A 24,412-nucleotide genomic window follows, 5' to 3' on the forward strand; every position below is an offset into this window, starting at 1 on the left:
ACCATGCTTTGTTGACAATCAACCTGGTGAGGAGCCTTCACTACTGAGACAGGCTGTGGTCTTCTTGGGTAGTTTGATCGAGGTCTGCTGTACTGGCTACCTGGCCACAGACAGTGCAGCACATGGAAAGCACACACACAGCTGATGACTAATAGTCGGTCCATGCTGCTCAGTACGCCCTTTGTTTGGAGCATGAAGAGCAAAGAGGCGCAGGCCAATGGACACTGCTAACAAGAATCTTCTCGTCTTAGGTGCATGGAACACATGCATACCCACAATGGAATATACATAGGGACCATCACCCGAAGCAGAGCTCTTCTGTTGAATCATCCTCACGTCAGTTGCTAGAAAAAAATGTAAGAAGTTGCAAAGTAATTTCTGCTGACTCTCAGAGGCACAGTGTCTTGTTAATACCAAATGGGTATCAGAGGTTTTGGGACATGTCTCTATGGAAAGAGGAAGCTATAGGTTAGGACAGAAGGGTCCTTCTGGCAGAAACCCTGGGAACAAAGAGCACAGGAGGAAGCTTACGTTAATGTTTAGGTCTTGTTATTTAAGACAATGAAGACAAATCCCAGGAAAGGGATGTGTTTTGGAGGCTAAATTAGTGTATGATTCTATATTGAGTGAAAGGGATATCTGCCTGCTAACTGTAGACTATCAGGAAATACAGGCACAATTTGAAAAAGTGTGTGGCAGGAAAAGGGGAAACCCCAATACATTTAGCAGGATGAAAAACTAATCAACTTCACTTTTCTTGGAAGTTCCCAGATCATAAGTGCAGAGCAGTTGATCCATCACCTGTTGAAAATCAGGATGCTTTCAGCTCCGTTCCTAGTGGACATGTGTCCATACTACACAACTGCCATTATATTTGGCACTCACTGAAAGACCTATTGGCTGCTATATCTCACAGAAAACAAAGATTGAAGCATTAGGGACAATGATCTTCTACCACCAGCCCTGATTCAGTCTATTCCAAAACCAACCCCCTTTCCACATATTACCCCTCACAATGCCGCTTCTCCATCAGCACTGACAAATGCTACTATTGTCATCTTCTAGTCTTGTGACATCTAAGTTGTCTCCCACATCCAGCCTCTTGCTGAGTCATGACACTTATTACTCTTACATATAATTAAAATCTGCTTTCCTCACTATATTCACTGCTCAAACACTTTGTCCATATATTCAACTAAATGTGATTACTCTTCCTCCCATCCAGCCTTCCTACTCATCTCTCTCTATTTCAGTTTAAAAAAAAAAATACTATTTAAAATTCTCTTGCCACTCCACCCCTTCATTGAAAGCCTTCAGCAGTTTCTCTTTTACTACATCAGATCCAACCACCTTGCCCTCAGCTTCAAGACCCTACATTAATCTCCCTGTGCTACAGTGCTGTTCTCATTTTCCTCTAGTCCTTTGCTTGTTCAGAAGACTCCTCCCATTCCTCTCTTTCACTTGCTCTTGTCTTCATTCATGTTGACCAATTTGCCTGGAACATTCTCCCACTATTTGTCCGTGTCATCACAATCTTGTATCAGGAACTGTCATTCTTCCCATCAATAATCTCTACACCCATCCAAGTTTTGTCTATCAGACTGTAAAACTCTATAGAGTACCAATTGTTTTATGCTGAAAAATCAATCCTTTACATACAGCCATATAAAGGATTAAATAGTGGCAGAGATGTGGTTCTCTCTACTGTAGAGTTGAGGTACATTGTCAGGGAAGCATGGAAGAAGCTTGTGTCTCCATTGCGAATATCCTATTTGTTCTATAGATAGAAAACTTCACTCATTAATTTAGCATCTTTTACTAGCATTCAGTTCACACACAAAAATGCCCTCATCTACAATAAAGCACAACTGCATTTGTGGAAATACTGTAGGATGTTAAAAATTAGAGTACACAGACAGATTTTATGCAGGAATAGCATGACAAAACCACATGTACAGTAGGTAGAAAATCTCCAAAAATTAAACTTTAAATTACTAAAGCACATCTTTATTTTGCAATTAAACAATTAAGATTCACAAGTAAACTATGAATTTTTTCAAGTTTGTACCTAGACAACTATTTGTCAATTGAAATTAAATATATCCACAAAATATGTATAACAGCATTTATTTCACATAATAGAATGAAATTGTTCTTAAGACTAAAACAAGACTTCTTAAATGTTAACTCACATATTTATTCTGGGAGCTGCTGGTATTCTGTAGAATGTTAGTGTATCATATTAATGGCAAGAACTTTCATTTTACCAAAATGAGGGCAAATACATAAAGCTCTTTAAAGCATACAGTAGCTGCAGTGACAAAAGCTGAATTTCTTTTCACATCGTCCAGTGTTGACCAAATTCAAGTTTATGTCATTTTCAACCGAGCATCCTGGCTGCTCCACCTAGATGATGTGTTTTCTGAATAGATTTATCTGATGAGCATTTTTACAAATTCATAGACAAAAATCTACTGATGGGAAAAGCTTTTTTTTTTTTTTTTTTTAAACCACATTAATAGAAAGATGTATAATAGAATTAGGCTAAATAACAAAGGAGCTATTCAGCCTTGAGGGATGATTTACTTACACATGCATAGTCAATCACTGAGCAGTATGAAACCCAAATGAAATCAAACATATGCAAAGCCGCAGCAGAAAATGCAAACTTATTACCGTAAGTGACTTGCAAATAAATACAGCCACCAATTGTGAATATGATCCAGACAAGATTTTTTCCCTTTTGTATTTACACATATAGGATAGCACCTGTTACAGAAAAAACACCCAAGAATAGCTTTGCCAAATTCACTAGTTAAAACTAGATCACTGATAAGTGAGCTACCTGAAATAAAGTTAAATCTACATAACAGGAAATTAAAGCCTAGTTTTTCTTATTTGTTAAGATGATGTTATGGATTGTTACTGTGGAGCCCTAATGTATTGAGATAATTGCACTGGGCAGTTTGTGGATATATTCTAATTTAATAAACAGAGAACAAAACAGCTTAATGTAAACTGTGTTAATCCTTTCACTCATGTTTCAAGCCATTACCTATGAGGAAAAGGGTTACAACTTTTTAAAAACTATTGTGCATTATCTACTTATCTTTAGTTATGAAAACTCAAAATAAGTTATAAACACAAGTACAAAAAAGAATACTGATTTCCAGGTATTCACCTAATGTTAAAATAACGCTAAGCAGAAATACTTACAGTAAATAGCTTATTTATAGCTAGCTGAGAGAGAACAGAGATGAATTCATAAGTACCCTGTAGTTTATGTTTGCACCTTGCTTTTAAGGAAACAGACTTGAAATTATTGTAACAGTAAAACTAACATTAAAAATGGTCAAGACTTATTTGAAAGTGTCGGGGACACATGAAGTAAGCCAAAACTGCAAAGAATTTGCAGGGTAGAAAACTGCAAAGCATTTGTACCAGGGTGCGATCCAAATCAACTCTGTACAGAAATCAGTTAAGCCTGTCTCTCCCCAAGCCCATAACAATTTATTGTCCAATAATTCAGTCAGTAGTAAGCATGAGATAAAGTGCTACTATTTGAAATTCAAGAAACTTAGAAAAATGAACATTAAAATGTTAAAATTTGCTAAATACGAAATAATGCAACCAACAGAAGTTGTCAGCCAAGGTCTGTGAAGCAAGAACTAATGCTGAGGAATGCACAGAATGGTGGATTTTGGTTATTTTGTGTTCTTTCAACATTCAGCTAAAAAAAAAAAAAGGCAAATAACCAGCATAGTTTATTTAAAGGTGATGAAGCTTAAACATATCCATGAATAATGTTTTTAAAAGAACGCAAGGATTCATTCCTCTCCAACTGCTCTCAACTCAGATCACAATGAGTGAAAGTCACTAATGTGCAAAGGGTCATCTTAAGACCTATGCATCAGTTAAACCTCTAAATTGGAAAAATCCTCTGAAGTAGTGCATAGGTCTGTGCCAGCTCTGCATGGGTGTATTTGACATGTTACATCTAACTAACCACCTCTGCAGGCTGATAACCCAACGGTTTGGCTTTGGTTTGTAACTATAGTGCGACAATATACATTGGATAAAATATGTTTATTAAAGCAAATAAATCACTTTCCTCTCTTAGCACCTTCTCTATCACCTCTAATATACTTATCTTTGCAATTTCAACAAATGAAATGAGACGCTCCCTTACACAACGGATACGTTTATTGAGTTTTGGCACTGGACCCCAGCAATGATCTATGGCAGTGTTTCTCAATTATATTTCCCCACAGAACCCTTGCCCAGCCATGCCATACCCTCCGCCGAAAAGTCCGGGAAATCTTCCCCTTTTCGGCGGCCCCATCAGCTGTTCGGCGGCGCGCTGACACTATTTGAGAAACACTGATCTATGGCATGTGGCAATGGAAAAAAAATAAATGAACACTCCCATACTGTTTAAAAAGATTCTCAATCTTAAAAGAAAAGCTTTACTTGTTTTAAAGGCAAGCTGGGTACTGGAATTAGCAAACCAGAGGTAAACTGACACAGTTGTTCTGATGCAGCATAATGCATAACAAACTAGGGACCTGGAATGTGTGATGCATGTGAGATTATAAACATTTGGCCACAGATGACTTTAGAGGATAAAATTCCTGTTTCCCTTATACTAAGCTTTGAGTAAGCAAAATTTGAATGTGGGACCAGAATCCTCCATTCCCTCCCAGAACAGTGCACCTGAAGAGTTGGTCTGAGGCTCTCCTACAGCACATGGGCTGGATTTCCTACTCCATAGTTGGAGGCTTGTGGACGTGGGATCCGTACAGTTCACTGACCTTGCAATTTCCCTTCACCATCGAACACCCCCCACACCTCAGACACGGTAATAGCATGGAACACCATGCAATTCTGTTCCGCTGCATACAAAGGGCTGCAGCATGTCCATCTCTACTTCCTGTCTCCCTGCACAGTGCAACTGCAGCAGTTCAGCTGCATTTTGGCCTTCCTCTGGGTTCTGCCAAGTTTTCTGCCGATTTTCCATTGGAAGGTGCCAGTTGCATGGTTCCACAGCAGACCTCTCTCGGTTTCTTCATCTGCTTTTTAAATGCTTTACAACAGAATGATTAAGAGACTATGCTAAAGAAATGCTGTTGCAGAAGGAAATATGTAAACCAAAATAATTTCAAATTGTAATTTGTGGAAACCTGAAAAACATGATCTAGTGCTAACTATAGTTGGCTGAATAATCAAGGCTTTTGTTGCTGATGACTGGGATAGAATATTTTCAAATAAAAAGCATAAAGCTAATTAAGTTTTATTGCTTAAGAATAATGTATTATTTGAACACCAAATACCTCCAAGTGCAATATAACTGAGTGCTGAAAAAACACATTTAGCTGGCTTACCTAAAGTTACTTCTCAGAGTGATTGGCTGACATCTCAGGATGCTTCACAAAAAGTTACCTGTGTATTACTTCATATTTAGCAAAAACAAAAAATCATGCCTTCTCCCTCCAAACACTGAAAAAATTGAAGAGCCCCAAATTTCTGCATTTAAAAGAAAACCCTGCAGCAAAGATACTTCAAATAATAAATGGCAGTTGCTGTTTTCAATCATGGAGCCCAAAAGAAACAAAAAAATTTATAACATTATACATTGGCACAAAACTGTCATAATATTTCTGTTATTTACAGCAAAAGCCACTTGATTTAAAAAAACTGCATTAGTATCATGGAAGTGTTCCAAAGTTTTTACATATTTTTTCCTTTTCTTCTCCTCCCATCTCAACTTTTATTTTAAACAAATGGTATGAAAATAATTATCCGTAAAATCCAACAGTCATAACACTAACCACTTATAGGTCATGATGTCTGAAAGATACATTCATGTTTTGTACAGCATGAAACACATCATTTTTTTCTTTTTTGAGGCTAATGATACAAATCTTCATAATCCAAAGTAAAATATTTAGCAGTTTTGACTCTTTTTTAGCCATAGAAAAATATTAAAGGCCATTTATACCACAACAGGTAGAAACATTATTTTATTGAACTAATCTTTTATGGTGCAAAAAGGCTTTGATCCTTTCCAATGCTGCCAAACAAAGTCTTAATTATCACCAAATATGGACTTTTATGGAAGCTAAAAGCCCACAAATGCTTGTCTGCAAGGTGGTGGCCTGATTCTCACCTAACCTACTGATACTTTGTTTGGATTTTTTTTCATTGGAACTGGTTAGTACACTAAATCAGTTTAAGTCAATGCAGATGAAGACTTCTAAGAAGCCTTATGTTCTAGTCTCTATCTGAAATCAACACAAAACAGAGTCAATAATATACTCCACTAGGCTGTGGTATAAATGGATCTTGCGAACTCAAACTGCTTTGGCAACCTTACATAAGAATATTAAAATATGTAAAATACCAGTATTATACAATGTTGCTATAAATCCTCTATTCCTGCTTTCCCTCAGTAAGATTATGAAAAAGGGCAATGCCATTATTTTCATTTACAACTTGGTTAGGAACATAAAATACCTTACAATAGATGTATATTTTAAAATTTTTTTTAGACATTAAGTGCTTAGTTAAATTAGCCTTCGAGCTAGTCAATATTATGGCTCAAAGTGCTGTCACATGGAAGTCAAAGCTTGAAAACTTTCCAAAGTACTACAGGGTAACAATTTTGTTGCAGATAGTTTAAAACAAAACTGAGATTAAAGCCAATTTATTATTATTTTTCTGTCTTTCTAATCCAGAGAAAAAGTATTTCTTTTGGCTGGCCATCAAAATAGGAAGAGATACTTTTGGCTTAATCTACAAAAGCGTTTTATCATATATGCTCAGGTATCTAGGTGTGAGAACATCCTGTGATCTTTCATTTTCTGTTGACTAGAAATGGACTACCAAGGAGAAAGAGATTTTTTCAATATTTCATATATTTCTATGATCATCTCAGGTGTCAACATAAGAGCCCATGCCCCAAATCTCTTTTTGTTACCTGAACTAGGTAAAGTCTCTGAAACTGCACCAAAAGGCTCCAATCCCACAAGGTGTCTCCTTTTGAGGTGCTGAGCACCTAGCAGGATTACATTAAATATGGCAGATATAGATAGCAATCCTACAGACTGAAGGATACAAATTGAAGTGGAGTGGTTCTTGGCAGCTCATTCAGATTAAGAAATCCTCAATTTTAACTTGGATAAAATTACTACTTTTCCCCATCAATTTCTCTAGGAAGCAAGCCATGTTGTCAGTTTCCTGGCAGTAGCAGTCAGTTTTCGCTGAACTTTTAAATAAGATTAATCTGTTCATGGATTGAACTGAATGTCAACTCTAGAAATATACATAGCAGAATTTATTTGTAAATAAGGGCAACCGCCCATCTAATATTAATTATGTTTTTTTTCCTAAAAATATTTAAAACTTTATGTCTCTTCTATTTGGCATCATGCTGCTTGATGTTTACAAATTCATAAACCAGGACTTCAATTGACCTGATTCCACTTTCACTTTTTTTAAATATTTCATATCTGTGGTCTATTCTAACAGCCTATAAAAGAGACTATATTATATAGAAGAATTGTACAATATTTAAACTTCCTCAGTCTAGAACTTTATATCTTTTAATTCTACACTTTATATAGCTTATTAACAAAACCAAATGGATAATTTTCAGGAAACTAATAAAACAACAAACCTTTTAAATATAGGGCATGTAAAGTTAGGTTTCTGGAGGGTAGTCAAAGATGTGACTGAACCCCTACACTTACTGTATATCAAGCTTGACACCTGGCTTATCAGTTGGCTTCTCCCAAACTGGAAAACATATTGAAAAGGGACAAAATATACATATGCTTACAGTGAGCTCAGATACTGTATCAAACAGAGAGATAAACTTATCATTACAAATATGCTAACGATTTAAATAAGAAACAACACACAAAATGGAACAATTTAATTTTATACAATGATAACAGAAAAAAGTGACTAGGGTAATTAAAAGATTAAAATAAAGTTTTGGGACAATTTGACAGTGTTTTATTCCTTACTTTAATAATAATAATAATAATAAAAATGTCCAGTACGAACATGGCTTGAAATCAACTGAGGCCTTCGAAAAATAATTCGTTAGCAAGTAATGGAAAATAATTATTCACACCTGATGGTAAATTTAACCTTAAGAATCAGTGCTATTAAAAAGTTATCTAATTAAATTAGACAGATTTTCTCAATGGTAGGATAAAACAAATTCTAACAACCTACTGGCTTTTCATGTTCAGCTGCTAATAAGTTATCAATTGGAAGGAATGTGTCAGGTTTTCCATATAATTTCACAGCAGCAAACAAAGTTCACATATTAAAGTAGGCAGAGGTGCTTTTGCTACCCACAGTAGCATACAGGTACTACATAAGGAAAAAGAGCATGGTATTCTGTGACCCCTTGCAGTACCATATTCAAAGCACCAAGGGCCATGTTTTAAAATATGAACCCATAAAATATATATGACAGGATAACACCTCCCCCACAGGGTAATGAGTGCCCTTTCATTAGGCATACACTGTATGTCTCAAGGCACTTAAGGGGTTAAGACGCAATGCATGCATTAGTTCCCATTATGTAATGTTAAGTCACATGATTCGGAATACACCAGTGTTATGACACAGAAATAAGTTGTGTCATCAGTTCAAAGAAATGCTGTTTATACTGTACAAGATGCTGATAAGTGGACATTATGCAGCTACTGCTGGGTTAACAGATTCCAGCTTTCCTCTAATAACCAGCTGGTATCTAACGGGTAAAGGGCAAAGTGTGCTGCATCAGTAGGCTGTCTCTCTCTATTTAATATTGGCAATATTGCTGAGGTTTTAAAAAACAAAAGTGAGGATCCATATACAGTAAATAAATCTAGCACTGGAAGAGACCATGGCTTAGTGTAGGTTGTTTTGTTTTCAAAAGACGCAGTTGTATAACAGAGTGAAATAATTCCAAGCCTTGTTTGTAGCAATTCAACCAGAAGGGGGAGTATATGGCACTACAATGGGATATCATAAATTACCCTGAACACACTCAGTTCATTCAATTTATGGTTTGTTCGGAGCAAAGCATGAAAATAAAGTCTTCAAACACATGTAAGTTATAGAGTTTTAGAGATTGATTTTTGTTTCAACATAAAGTGCAACAGTGCTGAAGTTTTCAAAGTCCTTTGTCAATTCTTCATTGTTCGCCGATAACATTTCCTGCAAGCAGAGTTATGGCACAATGAATGCTGCCAGTTAATTACAGAGGACAGGATACTTCAATGTGGATCCTATCCCTTTTGCTCTTTTATTTATGCAGCGATGTCTTTAAAGGTTTAACAAATCCTTCTTCATACACCTTCAAAATAGCTTCACAAACAAATCTGTATTGACTCTGAAAAGAAAGTTGATTAAGTTAATTGAAAAAGAAACAACTGAATCATGTAAGTTAGAGATAGAAAACATTTCTTAGGTCACACATCCTATGCTGACAGGGCAGAATTTGTGCCTCATCAAAAGCAACAGTTTTGTAATTGTACCTTTATTGAGGAGTGTGCTTAGAAACATAAAACTACAGGAAAGTTATACTAAGGCTTTGTTCCAAAGCAAAAGATGGAATAAGCTGCATTATACTGGAAATAAGTAGAGAAAATTGTATCCACAAATTCTGCATCACCAATAATTTATAATTAATTCAGGAACTCACCCCACAATTTAAACTAGTTTTAGGTTTTTCTACCTCTAACAGCTTAAGAAATATTGTACCAAAATACCTTGCTTTTTTCCCTTTACATTAATTCTGACACATTAGTTGCTTATATCTCACCATCTTGTAGAAGGAGAAACCAGTGCTTTATGTCATAAAAAGCTTGAATTTTGGCTTCTTAATGTTCTGAAGTATTTATTTTCAACTTTAGCAGTTCTTGAGATATGAGTTACTAAAACCATGTCTTAACTAAATAAAAAAACCATAACAATACCCCAGACTGGCCATTATCTTGCAAAGTACCATGGCTATAAATGATTACTATATAACAATATATATCACTGGAAAGGTAAAAACAACGAGAGTTCTGTGGTAGTATTTCTGTCTTTCCAACATCATTTTTATCTAGCCCTGGTTGTTGAACAGATAGCTCTTTAACAAGCACCAATCACTTGGGTTTAGATGTTTAATTTTTTATTGTATCATTACATGTATATTAGTATAGTCAGATTTACATATATTAGTGCAAATATTTTTCTATTTTTCAGTGCTATTTGAAGATTCCTCTAGGAAATTGACTCTTCTCAGAGTTCCTTACATGAAAAGTATGAACATGGCACAGTGCCATCTTGTGGAAAGTGCATGTATCAATCAGGAAGGGCAAAGAGAAGAGGAAGTAGTCTAAAGCAGTGTTTTTTCAACCTTTTTGATACCAGGGACCAGCTTCTTATATTGTGTCAGGGAGATCTCAGGGACCGGTTGTTGAGAAACACTCGTCTGAATCAGTGTCTCTCAATCTTTCCAGACTATTGTACCCTTTCAAAAGTCTGATTTGTCTTGCATACCCACAAGTTTCACCTCACTTAAAAACTACTTGCTTACAAAATCAGACATAAAAATATGAAAGTGTCACAAAACACTATTACTGAAAAATTGCTTCCTTTCTAATTTTGCCATATCATCAAATACATCAACTGGAATATAAATATTGTACTTACATTTCAGTATATTATAGTACATAGAGTAGTATAAACAAGTCACTGTCCGTATGAAATTTTAGTTTGTACTGACTTTGCTAGTGTTTTTTATGTAGCCTGTTGTAAAACTAGGCAAATATCTAGATGAGATGATGTACCTGCTGGAAAACCTCTGCGTACAACGTACCTCAAGTTGAGAACCATTGGTCTAAAGAGACAGGACATACAGAGTTTAGGGAGTCTCTGAGTAAAACACTGAATCTTGTTTTATCTGTTACGTTGCTGATGTAATAGTTAAAGAGAAGCATTTCACTCAATTAGAGACTTCTTGCTTCTCTGAGAAAACTACAAGGAGTAAACAAATGGCCTAAAGAAAATTCAGAATACACTGGGAAAATATATTAGCAAAAGAGAACCATCCTGTACAGACTTAACTTTCATACATGCAAAATATATACACAAATCCAGATGAATGTTTCACACAACAGGACATACAGCTCCACCAAATAGCAAATAGCCAATTATCAAAAGGCTTTCATGTGATGAGAAATCATTAACTTGGCATGCTAGGTCATGGGACAGTGAAACTAATTATGAAGAAATTCCTGGTTCTCTTGAACCCAGTTTTCTCAGTGTAAAATATAATAATTTCATAGGAGAGTAATTTGCTACCTGTGTAATGTAACAAGACAATGCTAAGGAAGGCTCCTCTGGGTCTCTCACTGATTTGTTCACCTGAAAAATTGTTTTATACTATAGTTCAAGAGAGGAGAAAAATGTGTTGGAGAAGCTATGCTTCGCAAAGGACAGAAGAATATTCATAGCAAGCAACTCCACTTCCCCATTCCACTCTTCCTCTCAGCATTCAAAGGGGCATCTACCAAAGCAGAAGATGATAATTAAGGAAGATAATTAAGAAAGGGGCAGGCAGATTAAATTTAGTACTAGAGAAAACAATTTTATTTTTGAAACCTCTGAGAAAGATAGGACGCTGAGTAATACACCTCACTTAAGCTTTGTACCATTCCCTATTCTTGTCTAAATTTCATCTTTCTTTTCCTATCTTTGACAGCTGAATAACTTAAATGCTTGTTTAGTACAAGGTCAAAAACACTGGGAGAACAAAAGGGCAGATGATATGGAAATGGAGGCCCATACAGAAGAACTTTGGTCAAGAAGTTTACTTTCAAATGGCACTACAACTCTCCTCAGATTTAATTATAACAGGAACAGCAGCAGAGACATGAACTGCATTCTTAAACTGCTGTCATGACTAGAACTGCAGATTTGTCACGACATTTTTAAATAAAAAACGGCGAAATCAGAGTTATTTCATAGACATCATGGTTACTAAATTTACTGTGACAACTCCCTGATTTTTGATAAAAATACCCTCCTCCTCACCCCGCCAAGGAGGTACAGACCCCCTGTAGCAGCACTCTCCACTGCCAGCACTGCAATCCTAATCCCAGCCTAGTGCAGAGAGGAGGTCTGGGGGGAACGTGAGTATGAGTCGGAGAGTAAGCCTGCCCCACACTCACTTTGCAGTGGTGGCTCCTGTGTCCCACGGGGCTGGGCCCAACACCCCAGGTTAGGCATTGTGACCTGCCATATGGAGTCACAGTGCCGCTCAGGTTTGGTCCGCCCAGCCATCCCCCGCATCATGATGTAGGCTTGGGCCAAACCTGTGGAGCTGTGTCCTGGTGTGTCCGGTCACAACACTTGGAGTGGGAAGCTGCTGCTCTGCGTTGAGTCATGGACACCAATAAACGTCACAAACAGAAAAATAATGCTATCCATCCATGACTTTTTCCCCTGCTGTGACAAACCTGCAGCCCTAGTAATGGTAATTTAATTCCAAGTAATTATGAAAGAGATCTGACATGGGATCTAATACTTTTAAAATCTAAAATACTGTATTGTGAAAAAATTTTGTACAACTTATCATGGGTACATTTTTTAAATGCACCTATGTGACTTTAGAGTCTAAGTCCTATTGAAAGTCAATATGACTTAAGTATCTAAGTCACTTACGTGCTTTTGAAAATGTTGCCTTATGTCTATTAAGCTCAACTATGAACAGCTGTCAGATGGTATTTATGTCTGATGCCAAAAAAAATGGAAGTTCTTAAACAGATTCTAACCCTATTCCCAAACAAAAATTACATTAAGATAGAATTAAGGTAGAGAATACATATCAGTAATTTAAGCTAAAATACATTACAGGGATGTTGCAATTATCCCAAAACCAAGCATGATAAAAAATTCAGAAAACTTAAAAGAAATCCAAACATGCTTAGATATAGAAATACACAGTTAAGGCACCAAAAAATTCTCCAAATATCTCCTCCAAATTCCTTCGGCCTCTTGCAACTCTCTCCATCCCCCTTCATACACACTCCAGTTCCTCGTGCCTTCCTGTCCTCTCTTCCCATACCTCTAATTTCTCCTTCTTACTCTCTCCATTCATTGAGCAGATCTGGTGCAACGGGTAGCACCAGAAAATAAATATTTAGAATTAATAATGATTTTTGCCATTTATTTTTATAATTGAAACTAAGTCTGTCAGCAGAAGCTGGTAGAGAGAAACTCATGAAGAATTACTTCCTTTCAAAATGCCCAAGATATCTTATTGTTCCTCTTAGTAAAGATGATCTCTTTCAAAATATCCAGCATCTCTTACTGTTTTCACTGAGAGTGAAACAATTGTGTAATATGAAACTACTTTTCTACAATGTAGCAAGTATGATACTTACAGGTGTTTGGATCATCATGGCCCTTTGATCTCTCATTGTTCTCACAATATCTAATGGATAAACAGGCTGATTGCACTCAATGAGACACATTGCTGTTTCCATAGTGATAAGAACTCCTGTCCGTCCAATCCCAGCACTGGAAAAGAAAAACCTGTCATTTCATTTACAACCATCAAAACTGTTTTGTTTTGTTTTTTTTAAATGCTCCTGAAATGTAAAAAACCATTTTAACATTAAAATCTTCAATCCCTAAATATACCCAAGAGAGATCTATGATTATTTTAACTGAGGGTTACTGATGACATTCTACTATGAGAGCAGTGTTTGTGCATAACATTGTAACTTTTCTGTCCTTCCTGGATATCAAAAAACAGTGGAAAATTTTCAAAATATTGGATGGGATCTCTTACCCTTCTAAGTAAATTTGTGTTTTTTCAGTCTCCACACATTTTTGCCCTCCGAGAATATGAAACCTGAAGTATTTCAAGATATGCTGCTGCAGTATAACCGAACAATCTATTTTTCAGGGTTCCCAAACTCCCAACTGCTGGAGAAGTAATCGGCTCACCACCGGAGCTGAAGAGCCCTGCCCTGCACTCAGTGTCATCTTGTTGTGAACAAAATCTTCAATTTCAAACAGAAAGTCCCCTCCAAAATATTTCTTTTAGAGGGGACCTTCAGCCTAATGAACCCCCTCCTTCATCACCCTGGCAAATGGTCCATTTCAGAATTGTCAGGCAGAGAGGGGGTGCTTTAGTCCACAATACCCAGTATGAATTTTTTACTGAATGACTTCTGTTCCATCTTCCACATTAAGGCAACAATTAAGCCAACACCAATTAGCTTGACCACTGTATATAGTAATTGAACAGATGCATTCTATGACTAGCCCTGTGAAGTAGACATGCCTGGGTAACTGCATGATGCTGAAAAGACACCATGCTGCTGCTTCTACAGACAAATAACTTGGAACAGAGAGTAGCTGCCAATGCTCGATAGCCAGCTCGATAGTTTCTTTGGAGGCCAGCAGCAGCGGAAGACAAATTTTGGCTGGTCAGAGCAGATGTCTAAAAATCCACGACTGCACTGTGTAGCATTATGTTATTTAGACAACCACTAAGGATTTATTTAATGACAGTCACATAGCAGGGCTATGTGAATTCCCAGTTGAGATTACAAAGCATTGTGCTGAAGAACTGAAGATGAAGAGCCAGATTCTGTGTTCTCCTTTATGCTGTGAGATGGCATAAAATGCCTCATAGTTGTTGGAACTGGCCCCAGGGCAGTGTCAATAGATGGCATGCCACCCTTAGTCCCACCACTTCATTCCTGCACTGAACTTTGCTCTTAAAGGAGTGGAGAGACTGGTCCAAAGCCTTGGCTTGTAAATACAATGCTATGTTAATCTAGCACATTGAAGAATATGATCCTGCCTGTAACTGTGAAGAAACTGCATTTTTTGTCAGCCCCAGCCCACTGCATATCACTATGTAAAGGATTATTATTATTAACATCTTTCAACATGCTGATAAGTTTTATTAATGAAATATTTTTGGCAGACATTATAAATAGGAAATGTGCTAACCAAAAGTTGGTGACAAAATGTTTAAATAAAGTAGTCTCCAACTAGAAATCTATTTCAGGAGGTAAGTATTAGGGGTATCCACCAAAAGACTCTAGGAATATGTTTAAATAAAAAAAATCTAGTATCAACATGTTTTAATATAAGGGAAACTATAACATGTAGTTTCCAAAGTGGCAAAATAGCGAGAGGTCTTACAGAACGGACATTTATTTCAAAATTTTTTAAAAAGGCTTATTTTTAATTTCTTTATGTGTACGTACACACTTTTCCACAGTTAGGAAACCTCAGAGAACACTTGAAACTGACAGACAATTTATCTTGAGTGTAGTAAACGTTATTAAACAAATTGAATCTTATAAATACACATTCATAAAGAATCTGTAACTTAATCAGTTGTATTTTTAAATACAATTTAGAATTAAAATACTCTACAAACTTTAATATCGTCCTATAATTCTATCCAGAAGGTGGCATCAAAGGGTATCGTATAACATAGTCGTTTGAATAGAATTTTATTATTAGAGACAAATACAATATTGTACGAAAAACTGCTCAGCAAAAAGAAGGTAGGGATATACTCCTATTGATATTCAGGTTTCTATGCATAATGCCCCAAATATCAAGATAGATATATAGTGTACCAAAATTTAGTCTATCCTTCATTACAAAGAATAAAATTATTATTTTAGAAAATTAAAAAAGTGTGTCCAACCCTAAAACAGTATGTTTAGTCCTTATAATTCTGGTTAACACTCACTTTCAATTCTCCATACGTTAATGCGTTTTGGTAATAATAAAGCAGAAAAAACAGTTATTTACTGGGAAGTCATTGATTTGTAAAGAACATAATACTGACAATTTCTCTCAATGGTTCTCTCTTAGCAGCAATTAGTATTCTGATGTACAGATTTTAAAATGGCTGATATTAACTCTTTTTGGACTGTCTAGGACACACATTAATAGTTCTGTGACATAAGTGCTGTAATCCAAGAGAGTTGGACACCAATTTGAAACCTAGTGAGTTCAAAAAAATATAACTCAATGCAGTTTCATATACCAATAACTTCCAAAATCTTCCTGCCCATTTTTGGTGCTTTATAATCACTCTGGCCTATTATTCCTATTACAAGGAAGGGAAGATCCACTCTATTGGATCTGCAGTTTTTTCTGTTTTCCAGGGATCAAATTGGAGGAAAAGTGGTGGCGGTACTCTTCCATACTTCTCTGAGAAAGTAAGTTCCAGCCACGTGAGTCACCAAAACGAGACGCAAACACGGTAGATTTGGCAGATATTCAAAATATGTGCACCACATGACATCCCTGGAATCCTTGGTCTTGGCTCTCCTAGGTGGGGCTTGAATACGCACACTGGCTCTCATGGGTTCCTTGGGCATGGCTCCTTCTTGACTGAGGAAGAAAAGTGGTGATATCTCCAAAATGTCACCCACCTGAGTTACTCTAATGAGACATCACACAAAGTAAATTGTGCAGGTCTGTGATCCTCCTCCTCCTTTTTTATATGAAGCATGAAACAGCTACCAGTGTTGACATATAAATCATCATCACTGGGCAGCTGAATTAACACCTCCCTGATGAAAGAGGCACTTCACCTCACACAGCTATTATTCTGGGCTCTCCACAGACTCCGTCATCTCTGCATCAGCAATTCCTGGTTCACATTTTTGAAGTTTTCTCCACAACCATAATAGCTAGAAACATACTTTTTTTTTTAATTAAAAAAACCAAAAAAAACCAAAAAACCCTTTAAAGTTAAGGTTCTGGAGAAAAAGACATGTGTTGGTATTCTGCACTGCCACATGCCAGCAATGTACTAGCTTTGCCCTGGATAGAAGAAAATTTATTTCTCTCCCATTTGTGTGTGAAAGACCCACACAAAAAACAGGCGAAATTGACAATACACAAGAGGCTGTCATATGCACAAAGTAAACATATTGAAAAAAAGAATTTTTGCTCTAACCTCTTTCAGTTATAATCATCTTAGGTCTACTTGTAACAATAGTAGATAAAAAAATTAAGTTAATGGTGTCCCTTTGACTTTTGTCTCAGTTTCCCCATCTATAAAATGGGCATACTACCCGACAGGTTGGATTGTAAAGGTTATGCTGTTTATATAGTATTTTGAAGATGAAAGGTCCAAAGTCTATTCACAGATTCACATGCCTGCAACTCTCAAAGTCAGCAGACGATGTGCATGTTCATTTGAAGACAAAATTTGGCAATAAAGTATTAGTCTCGTCTTCTATTTACATTAAGTTCTGTAGAGATTCTATGTTAAATGGATTCTAAATGTGACTGATGAAATGTTAATTGTCATTAAAAACTATTTAATAAGAGCTGCACATGTTAAGGACTGTTTCAGATTTACATAGAATACTAAAGAGAACATGAATACAGCTGTTTTCATTCATGACAAAGTACTAAAATGTTAAGAAATATTTGAATCTGATAAAAATGGACACAAACAAATATTCAGTATTGGAGAGTAGACAGACTTCAGTGAAAAAGTGATTTATGTTACTACTGTATATGCTAGAGAGAAATATATCTTACCCTTATGGATATAAGATTTATCTAGTTCTTTTGGAGTTTAGCAATTCCCTAAATGGGAAGTGGTTTCTTCTCCCTCCAGGATTACCGTATTTTTTTTTTTTTAAAACTTATATGAAACATGACCATGCATTTAACTTTGAAAACTGTGATCACACAAGGTTGATGCTAATATCAGAAGGTGTATGGAGAATTATGGGTAACTTTAGCAGCAACACAAGTGAAATTTATACTATGAATATAATCAGAAATGGTGAACAATAAATACTTAATAAAATGACTAAATAAAGAACTTGATGAGACTATTTAGGAAAGTTAGAAAAAAACAATACCTGCAATGAACAACAACAGGTTCTTCTCTGCCAGCTCTCTTTTTTTGTACAAGACACACAAAATCCAGGAAGTCACTAGAATCATCAGGAACCCCATGATCAGGCCATGCTACATATTGGATCTGAGTGAGCTGACGACTTTCATTTTTCTAACCAGGAACACAAAATTTGTTCAAATATAATTCAGACTTCACAATAAAGAACAATGATAATCAACTACACTCCTATAATTACTTCTCATTTGGACATCTCAAAGCACTTTATGAATATGAATTATAAACCAACACATTTTAGAATCCTATTTTTCCTTAAAAACAGCAAAAGACACTAATAAGTCTTTATAAACCTTCTAAAAAGTACATCTCTAGAGCAGGCAAGAAAAATGGATATTCATTGTAACATGGCAACATGCAGTAGTAGTTTCAAAGGCAAATACCTGTACACCACACTACCAGTCTAGCTGATCATTGAAGGTGCTTAAAGTATTTGTTTTTTAATTTTACTTCTCAATATATATATGTATGTAATATGTAAACCATATGCAATGTAAGCATTTCTAGAAGAACCTTAACTCCTGCACTTATTGATATTTAGTGTTAAAATTAACCTTATTGTAGCATTAAAATACATTTTTGTACTTATTACACATGCATCGTTGATTACTTAAAAGGCATATCAATAACTTAGCTTTGCAAAATTGCATGCATGTGTACCAATCCACGCAGAACATTTTCCTCACCTGTCCTTTACTATGACAAAACGATGTTATACTTGCCCATCAAAAAAAGTTATGTATCATAGCTGAGTGGCTGACCAAGAGATGGTGTTGGTGTCTGAGAATTTATGACTTTTTGGGACCTTTTAGGTTAACACTGCTGCTTAATCAGACAACCTCATCACTATTCCATTACTTGAGCACTCTCTTCACCCTGCAGCAAATGACATGGATTCCCCTACAGCTTTCTCAGCCTCTACTGGTCAAGAATTATCCACCACTGTATCCATTTTCTTGACACAGAAAACAGGGTTACTTACCAGTAACTGTTGTTCTTCGAGATGTGTTGCTCATATCCATTCCAATTAGGTGTGTGCGCGCCCCGTGCACAGATTCCCGGAACCTTTTTCCTTAGCACACCCGCAGGGCTGGGTACGGCGCCCCCTGGAGTGCCGCGCTCATGTCGCGGTATATAGGGCACCGCCGGCCCCGCGGGTCCCCAGTCCCTTCTTTCTGCCAACTCCGACAGTGGGGACGGGGGGTGGGTTTGGAATGGATATAAGCAACACATCTCGAAGAACAACAGTTACTGGTAAGTAACCCTGTTTTCTCTCTTCGAGTGATTGCTCATATGCATTCCAATTAGGTGACTAATTTAGCAATACTGTAGGCGGCGGGTAGGAGTCACTGGCGAGCAGCTCTATTCAGCACAGCCCTGCCCACTGCTGCATCATCCCTCGCCTGTTCGACAATGGCATAATGTGTCGTAAAGGTATGTACCGACGACCAGGTCGCCGCTCTGCATATGTCTTGCAGAGGTACACTCTCTAGAAAGGCCGCGGAGGATGCTTGAGCTCTGGTCGAATGTGCCATCACCGGGCCAGGGAGGGGCATCCCTGCCCTGTCGTAGCAAGTCTTAATACAGGCTACAATCCATGAAGAAATTCTTTGGGTGGGTACGGGAGAGCCTTTCATACGGTCTGCTACCGCTACAAATAGTTGTGTAGATTTTCGGAAGGGCCTGGTTCTCTCTAAGTAGTGTGCTAGGGCCCGTCTGACATCTAGGGAATGCCACCTGCGCTCATTAGCCGACCCATGGGGCTTCGGGAAGAACACAGGGAGGAAGATTTCCTGATTACAATGGAATTGTGATACCACCTTGGGCAGGAAAGCTGGGTGAGGTCGTAATCTGACCTTGTCTTTAAAGAAGACCGTGTAAGGGGGCTCCGATGTCAATGCCCTCAATTCAGAAACCCTCCTGGCTGAAGTAATGGCCACCAGGAAGGATACCTTCCAGGAAAGGACCAATAGAGAGCATGTAGCCATAGGCTCAAAGGGGGGACCTGTTAGCATGGAGAGTACTAGGTTTAAATCCCAAGGAGGAGTAGGATCTCTCACTTGTGGGAATACTCTTTCGATACCCTTAAGGAATCTGACTGACATGGGGTGGGAAAAAGAGAGCGCCCCTCCCATGGCTGATGGAAAGCCGAGATGGCTGCCAGATGTACCTTGAGGGAGGCCAGGGCTAGGCCCTGGGTTTTAAGGTGTAAAAGGTACTCTAAGACCATCTGTATGGGCGAACTACCTGGGAAGAATCCTTTGTCTCTCGCCCAACCAGTAAATCGCCTCCACTTAGCCTTGTATGTAATTTGCGTGGAGGGTTTTCTACTACCTAGTAAAATGTGCTGAACCTGTAGGGAGCATGCTCTCTCTCCCTGTCAGCCAGAGAGCCTCCAGGCTGTCAGGTGGAGGGGGTCCAGGTCCGGGTGCAACAAGCGCCCTTGGTCCTGGGAGAGCAGGTCGCACCTCTTGGGAAGTGGGATCGGAGGAGCAATAGAGAGGTCGATCAGAGTACTGTACCAGTACTGCCTTGGCCACGCTGGGGCAATGAGAATGACGTTCGCTTTGTCCCTCTTGATTTTGAGCAGGACTTGAGGGAGAAGCGGAATGGGGGGAATGCGTACATCAGACCCCCTACCCATTTCAGAAAGGCGTCTGATAAGGAACCCTGCTCTCGCCCCCGGAGAGAGCAGAACCTCGGGCATTTCCTGTTCGCGGATGAAGCGAACAGGTCCAGTTGGGGAGTACCCCACTGCTGGAAGATTGAAGTCACTACGTCTTGATGCAGTGACCATTCGTGTCGGGGTAAGAACGATCTGCTGAGGCGATCCGCCTCGTCGTTCCTGCTCCCCGGGAGGTGAGAGGCGACTAGATGAAAGTCGTGCCTCACTGCAAAGTCCCATAGGCGTACAGCCTCTTGGCATAAGGTCAAGGAACGTGCCCCTCCCTGCCTGTTCATGTAGAACATGGCTGCGGTGTTGTCTGTGAGGACTTGCACTACTTTGCCCTTGAGGAACTGGAGGAAGGTCCTGCAAGTCAGCCGGACCGCTCTTAGCTCTCGGACATTGATATGTAGAGCTCTCTCCGCTGGAGACCACAATCCCTGGGTACCTAGGTCTTTGCTGATGTGGGCTCCCCATCCCAAATCCGAAGCGTCCGTGATAAGGACCACTGACGGGGTCAGGTCTGTGAACGGGACTCCCTTGAGCACCTCCCTCGGAGACCTCCACCACTCCAGGGAGGACAGCACCTGTGGGGGAACCGTGACCACCTTGGTCAGTACATGCCTGGAAGGAGTATAGACTGAAGCCAGCCAAGCTTGCATGGGTCTTAGTTTAAGACGAGCTAGCTTAACCACATAAGTGGAAGCTGCCATATGGCCCAACAGCTGGAGGCAATGTCTGGCCGTTGTCGTGGGAGACCTATAGAGGTCTGCAATGATGGAACCCATAGCTTGGAAACGGGGCTGTGGGAGGAAGGCTCTTGCACATTGAGCGTCTAAGGTGGCTCCAATAAATTCTATGCGCTGCACCGGGGTGAGAGTGGACTTCTGCTCATTAATGAGCAATCCAAGTCTGGTGCACGTGGCGCAAGTTAGTTCAAGGCTGTTCTGGACGTGTGTCCTGGACCTGCCCTTGATGAGCCAGTCGTCCAGGTAGGGAAAAATTTGTACCCCTTTACGACGGAGGTGTGCAGCCACCGCCGCCATGCATTTGGTAAAGACCCTGGGAGCCGAGGATAGGCCGAATGGGAGAGCCGTAAATTGATAATGATCTCCCTTAATACAAAACCTTAGGAATTTCCTATGACCTGAGAAGATAGATATATGAAAGTATGCATCCTTTAGATCTAGGGCTGCATACCAGTCCCCGGGATCTAAGGCGGGAATTATGGACGCCAGTGAGAGCATACGGAATTTAATTCGCCTTATAAACTTATTCAGGCGACGGAGGTCCAGTATAGGTCTCAGCCCACCCTTGGCCTTTGGAATTAAGAAATATCTGGAGTAAAAACCTTTTCCTTTTTCACCCGGGGGCACAACCTCTACCGCGCCTAAGCGCAATAGGGAGTGAGCCTCCTGCACTAGCCGCTCCTCATGACCCAGAACCCCTATGGGGGACAGGGCCGGAGGAGTGTTAGGGGGAAAGGCCGTGAGCTGGAGAGCATAGCCATTAAGAATCACTCCTAGGACCCATCGGTCAGTCGTGATTGCTTCCCAGGCCGGATAATATGGTCAAAGCCGATTGTCAAAGGGCCGGTCCCCCTCCCCGATAGAAGGAAGAGTGCCAGCCTCAAAATCGCTGTCAAAAGCGTTTATTACCGTTTCCAGATCCGGTTTTTCCACCCTGCTGCGCCCGCACCGAAGAGCCCCGCCGGTCCCGGCGATTGGGGCCTCTGAAACGCTCCCTGCCCCTCCTTGGCTGGGAAGGCCTGGGCGGTGGTCTGGGTGGGGGTGGGCGACGTTGCGGTTGGCCCCGAAACTGCCTGCCCGTTGACTGGGGGGTATAAAGCCCCAGCGATCTAAGGGTTGCCCTGGAATCCTTTAGGGCATTTAATTTATCGTCAGTCCTCTCCGAAAAGAGGCCTGATCCTTCAAAAGGCAGGTCCTGTATAGTTTGCTGGACCTCATTAGAGAGACCCGAAGCCTGCAACCAGGAGCAGCGGCGCATAACTACTGCCGAAGCCATAGCTCTGCCCGCAGTGTCTGCGGCATCACTGGCCGACTGTAAGGCCGCTCGGGCCACAACCTCCCCCTCCTGAGCCACCGTGGCAAGGTCTGTAGCCTGGTCTGGGGGAAGCGCCGCTACTAAGCGGTGCAGGGAGGCCCACAAATTCTGGTTATACTTTCCCAGAAGCGCCTGGTGGTTAGCCACCCTTAGCTGTAAAGCAGCGGTGGAGTAAACCCTACATCCAAAGAGGTCTAATTTCTTCCTTCTTTGTCCTTGGGAGTACTTCCCTGCCCCCCTGCCGGTCCCTTTGGTTGGCCGCATCGACCACAAGAGTACCTGGAGCAGGGTGGGTATAAAGGAACTCAAAATGTTCCTTGGGGACGTAATATTTTCTCTCCGTACCCTTGGATGTAGGGGGAGCGGAGGAAGGCGTCTGCCAGACAGATCTCACTATTTTCATGAGACTCTCATGAATTGGCAGTGCCACTCTAGAAGGACCCGATGACCCTGAAGGCCCAAAGAGGGGGTCATCCTCCTCTGACATCTCCTTAAGGGCTAGGCCTAGATTATTGGCCACTCTCTTAAGGAGGTCTTGATGCGCCCTAAAATCAAAAAGGGGTGCTTTGTGATCCCTTGAGGTCCCTTCATCTGGGGACGAAGAAGAGGACAAGGGGGTAGGCCCTGTAGATGGGCCCTCCTCGGGGTCAGACTCCGCTTCTGAAGGGACATGCGGAGCTGGTTGAGACGGAGGTGGCTGAACCGCCCCAGAGTGTAGCGATTCTCCCCCGTGAACAGGGCGGGGGCCCCATGGACCCCAATATGGCCCTTGCCAAGGTCCTTGGGCCCAGCCTGGCATGGGATACTGCAGGGCCTCCCCTTGCATGTCCCTGTGGCCTGAGCCCGCTGAATGCCTCTTACGGGCCTTAGGCGGGGAACGGCTTCGAGAGGAAGACGAGGTGGAAATATGTCTACGCCTATGACGGCGTCTAGAGGAGGACCAGCTAGAAGAGCTGGATCTCCTACGTCTATGAGATGACCTCTTGTAGTGCCGCTTGCCACCTCTGGAGCGGGAGCGACGATGCCTGCGGCCAGACACCCGGGAAGGTGATCGGGAGCGCGGCTTTCCCGTCAACGCTGCACCGGCAGGTACCGTGCCCGGAGCTAACGTGTGGAAGGCGGGAATCATCGGCGCCGAGGGACACGATGTCGGTATCAGCGGTGCCGAGGGTAGCGGTGCCGGCATCGGCGGTGCCGCAGGGAGCGGTGCCTGCATCAGTGGCGCCGGTGCCGAGGGAGCGGTATCGGCGGTGCCGAGGGAGCGGCGGTGCCGGTGCCGAGGGAGCGGTGCCGGCATCGGTGCCGAGGGGATCGGCGGTGCCGAGGGAGCGGTGGTCTGCGGTGCCGAGGGGAGCGGTGCCGGCATCATCTGCTCTGCTAGGGTTGGTGCCGGTGCCATCAGCGGCACCGCTGCCTCAGGTGCCGCTGCCCCCGATGTCGGCATGGCCTTCGGTGCCTGACGAGCGGCGTTACCCGCCTGAGAGTCAGCACGGTGCCGGGGTACCTCCCGCACCGGGGTGCCCGAGCCCGAGCTGTGGTCGGTGCCGGAACCGGCGCTAGAGCTGCTGCGTCGGTTCTTGGGGCCTCTTGACCGCCCACGGTGCCGCGGTGCCGAGGCGCTCGACGACCGAGAGTCGGAGCTCGGAGGGGAGCGACTCTCCACCCTCTTTGACCATCTGGGTGAGGATCAGGAGCGGTGTTTCCTCCAC

At 40.7% G+C, this 24,412-nt stretch overlaps 1 long non-coding RNA gene across 1 annotated transcript; it reads right to left on the minus strand.

Moving 5' to 3' along the window:
- Positions 1-1,800: 1,800 nt before the first annotated feature.
- Positions 1,801-18,147, minus strand: LOC137153845 (uncharacterized). Its single transcript, XR_010919908.1, has 3 exons — positions 17,922-18,147; positions 13,437-13,572; positions 1,801-9,391 (listed from the first exon to the last, which is right to left on the minus strand). It is a non-coding gene; the product is annotated as an uncharacterized lncRNA (long non-coding RNA).
- Positions 18,148-24,412: the final 6,265 nt, after the last annotated feature.

Source organism: Emydura macquarii, unplaced genomic scaffold (assembly GCF_026122565.2).
Source record: "Emydura macquarii macquarii isolate MOO-44397 ecotype Brisbane River unplaced genomic scaffold, CSIRO-AGI_Emac_v2 contig_1253, whole genome shotgun sequence".
Taxonomy (NCBI): Eukaryota; Metazoa; Chordata; order Testudines; family Chelidae; genus Emydura; species Emydura macquarii.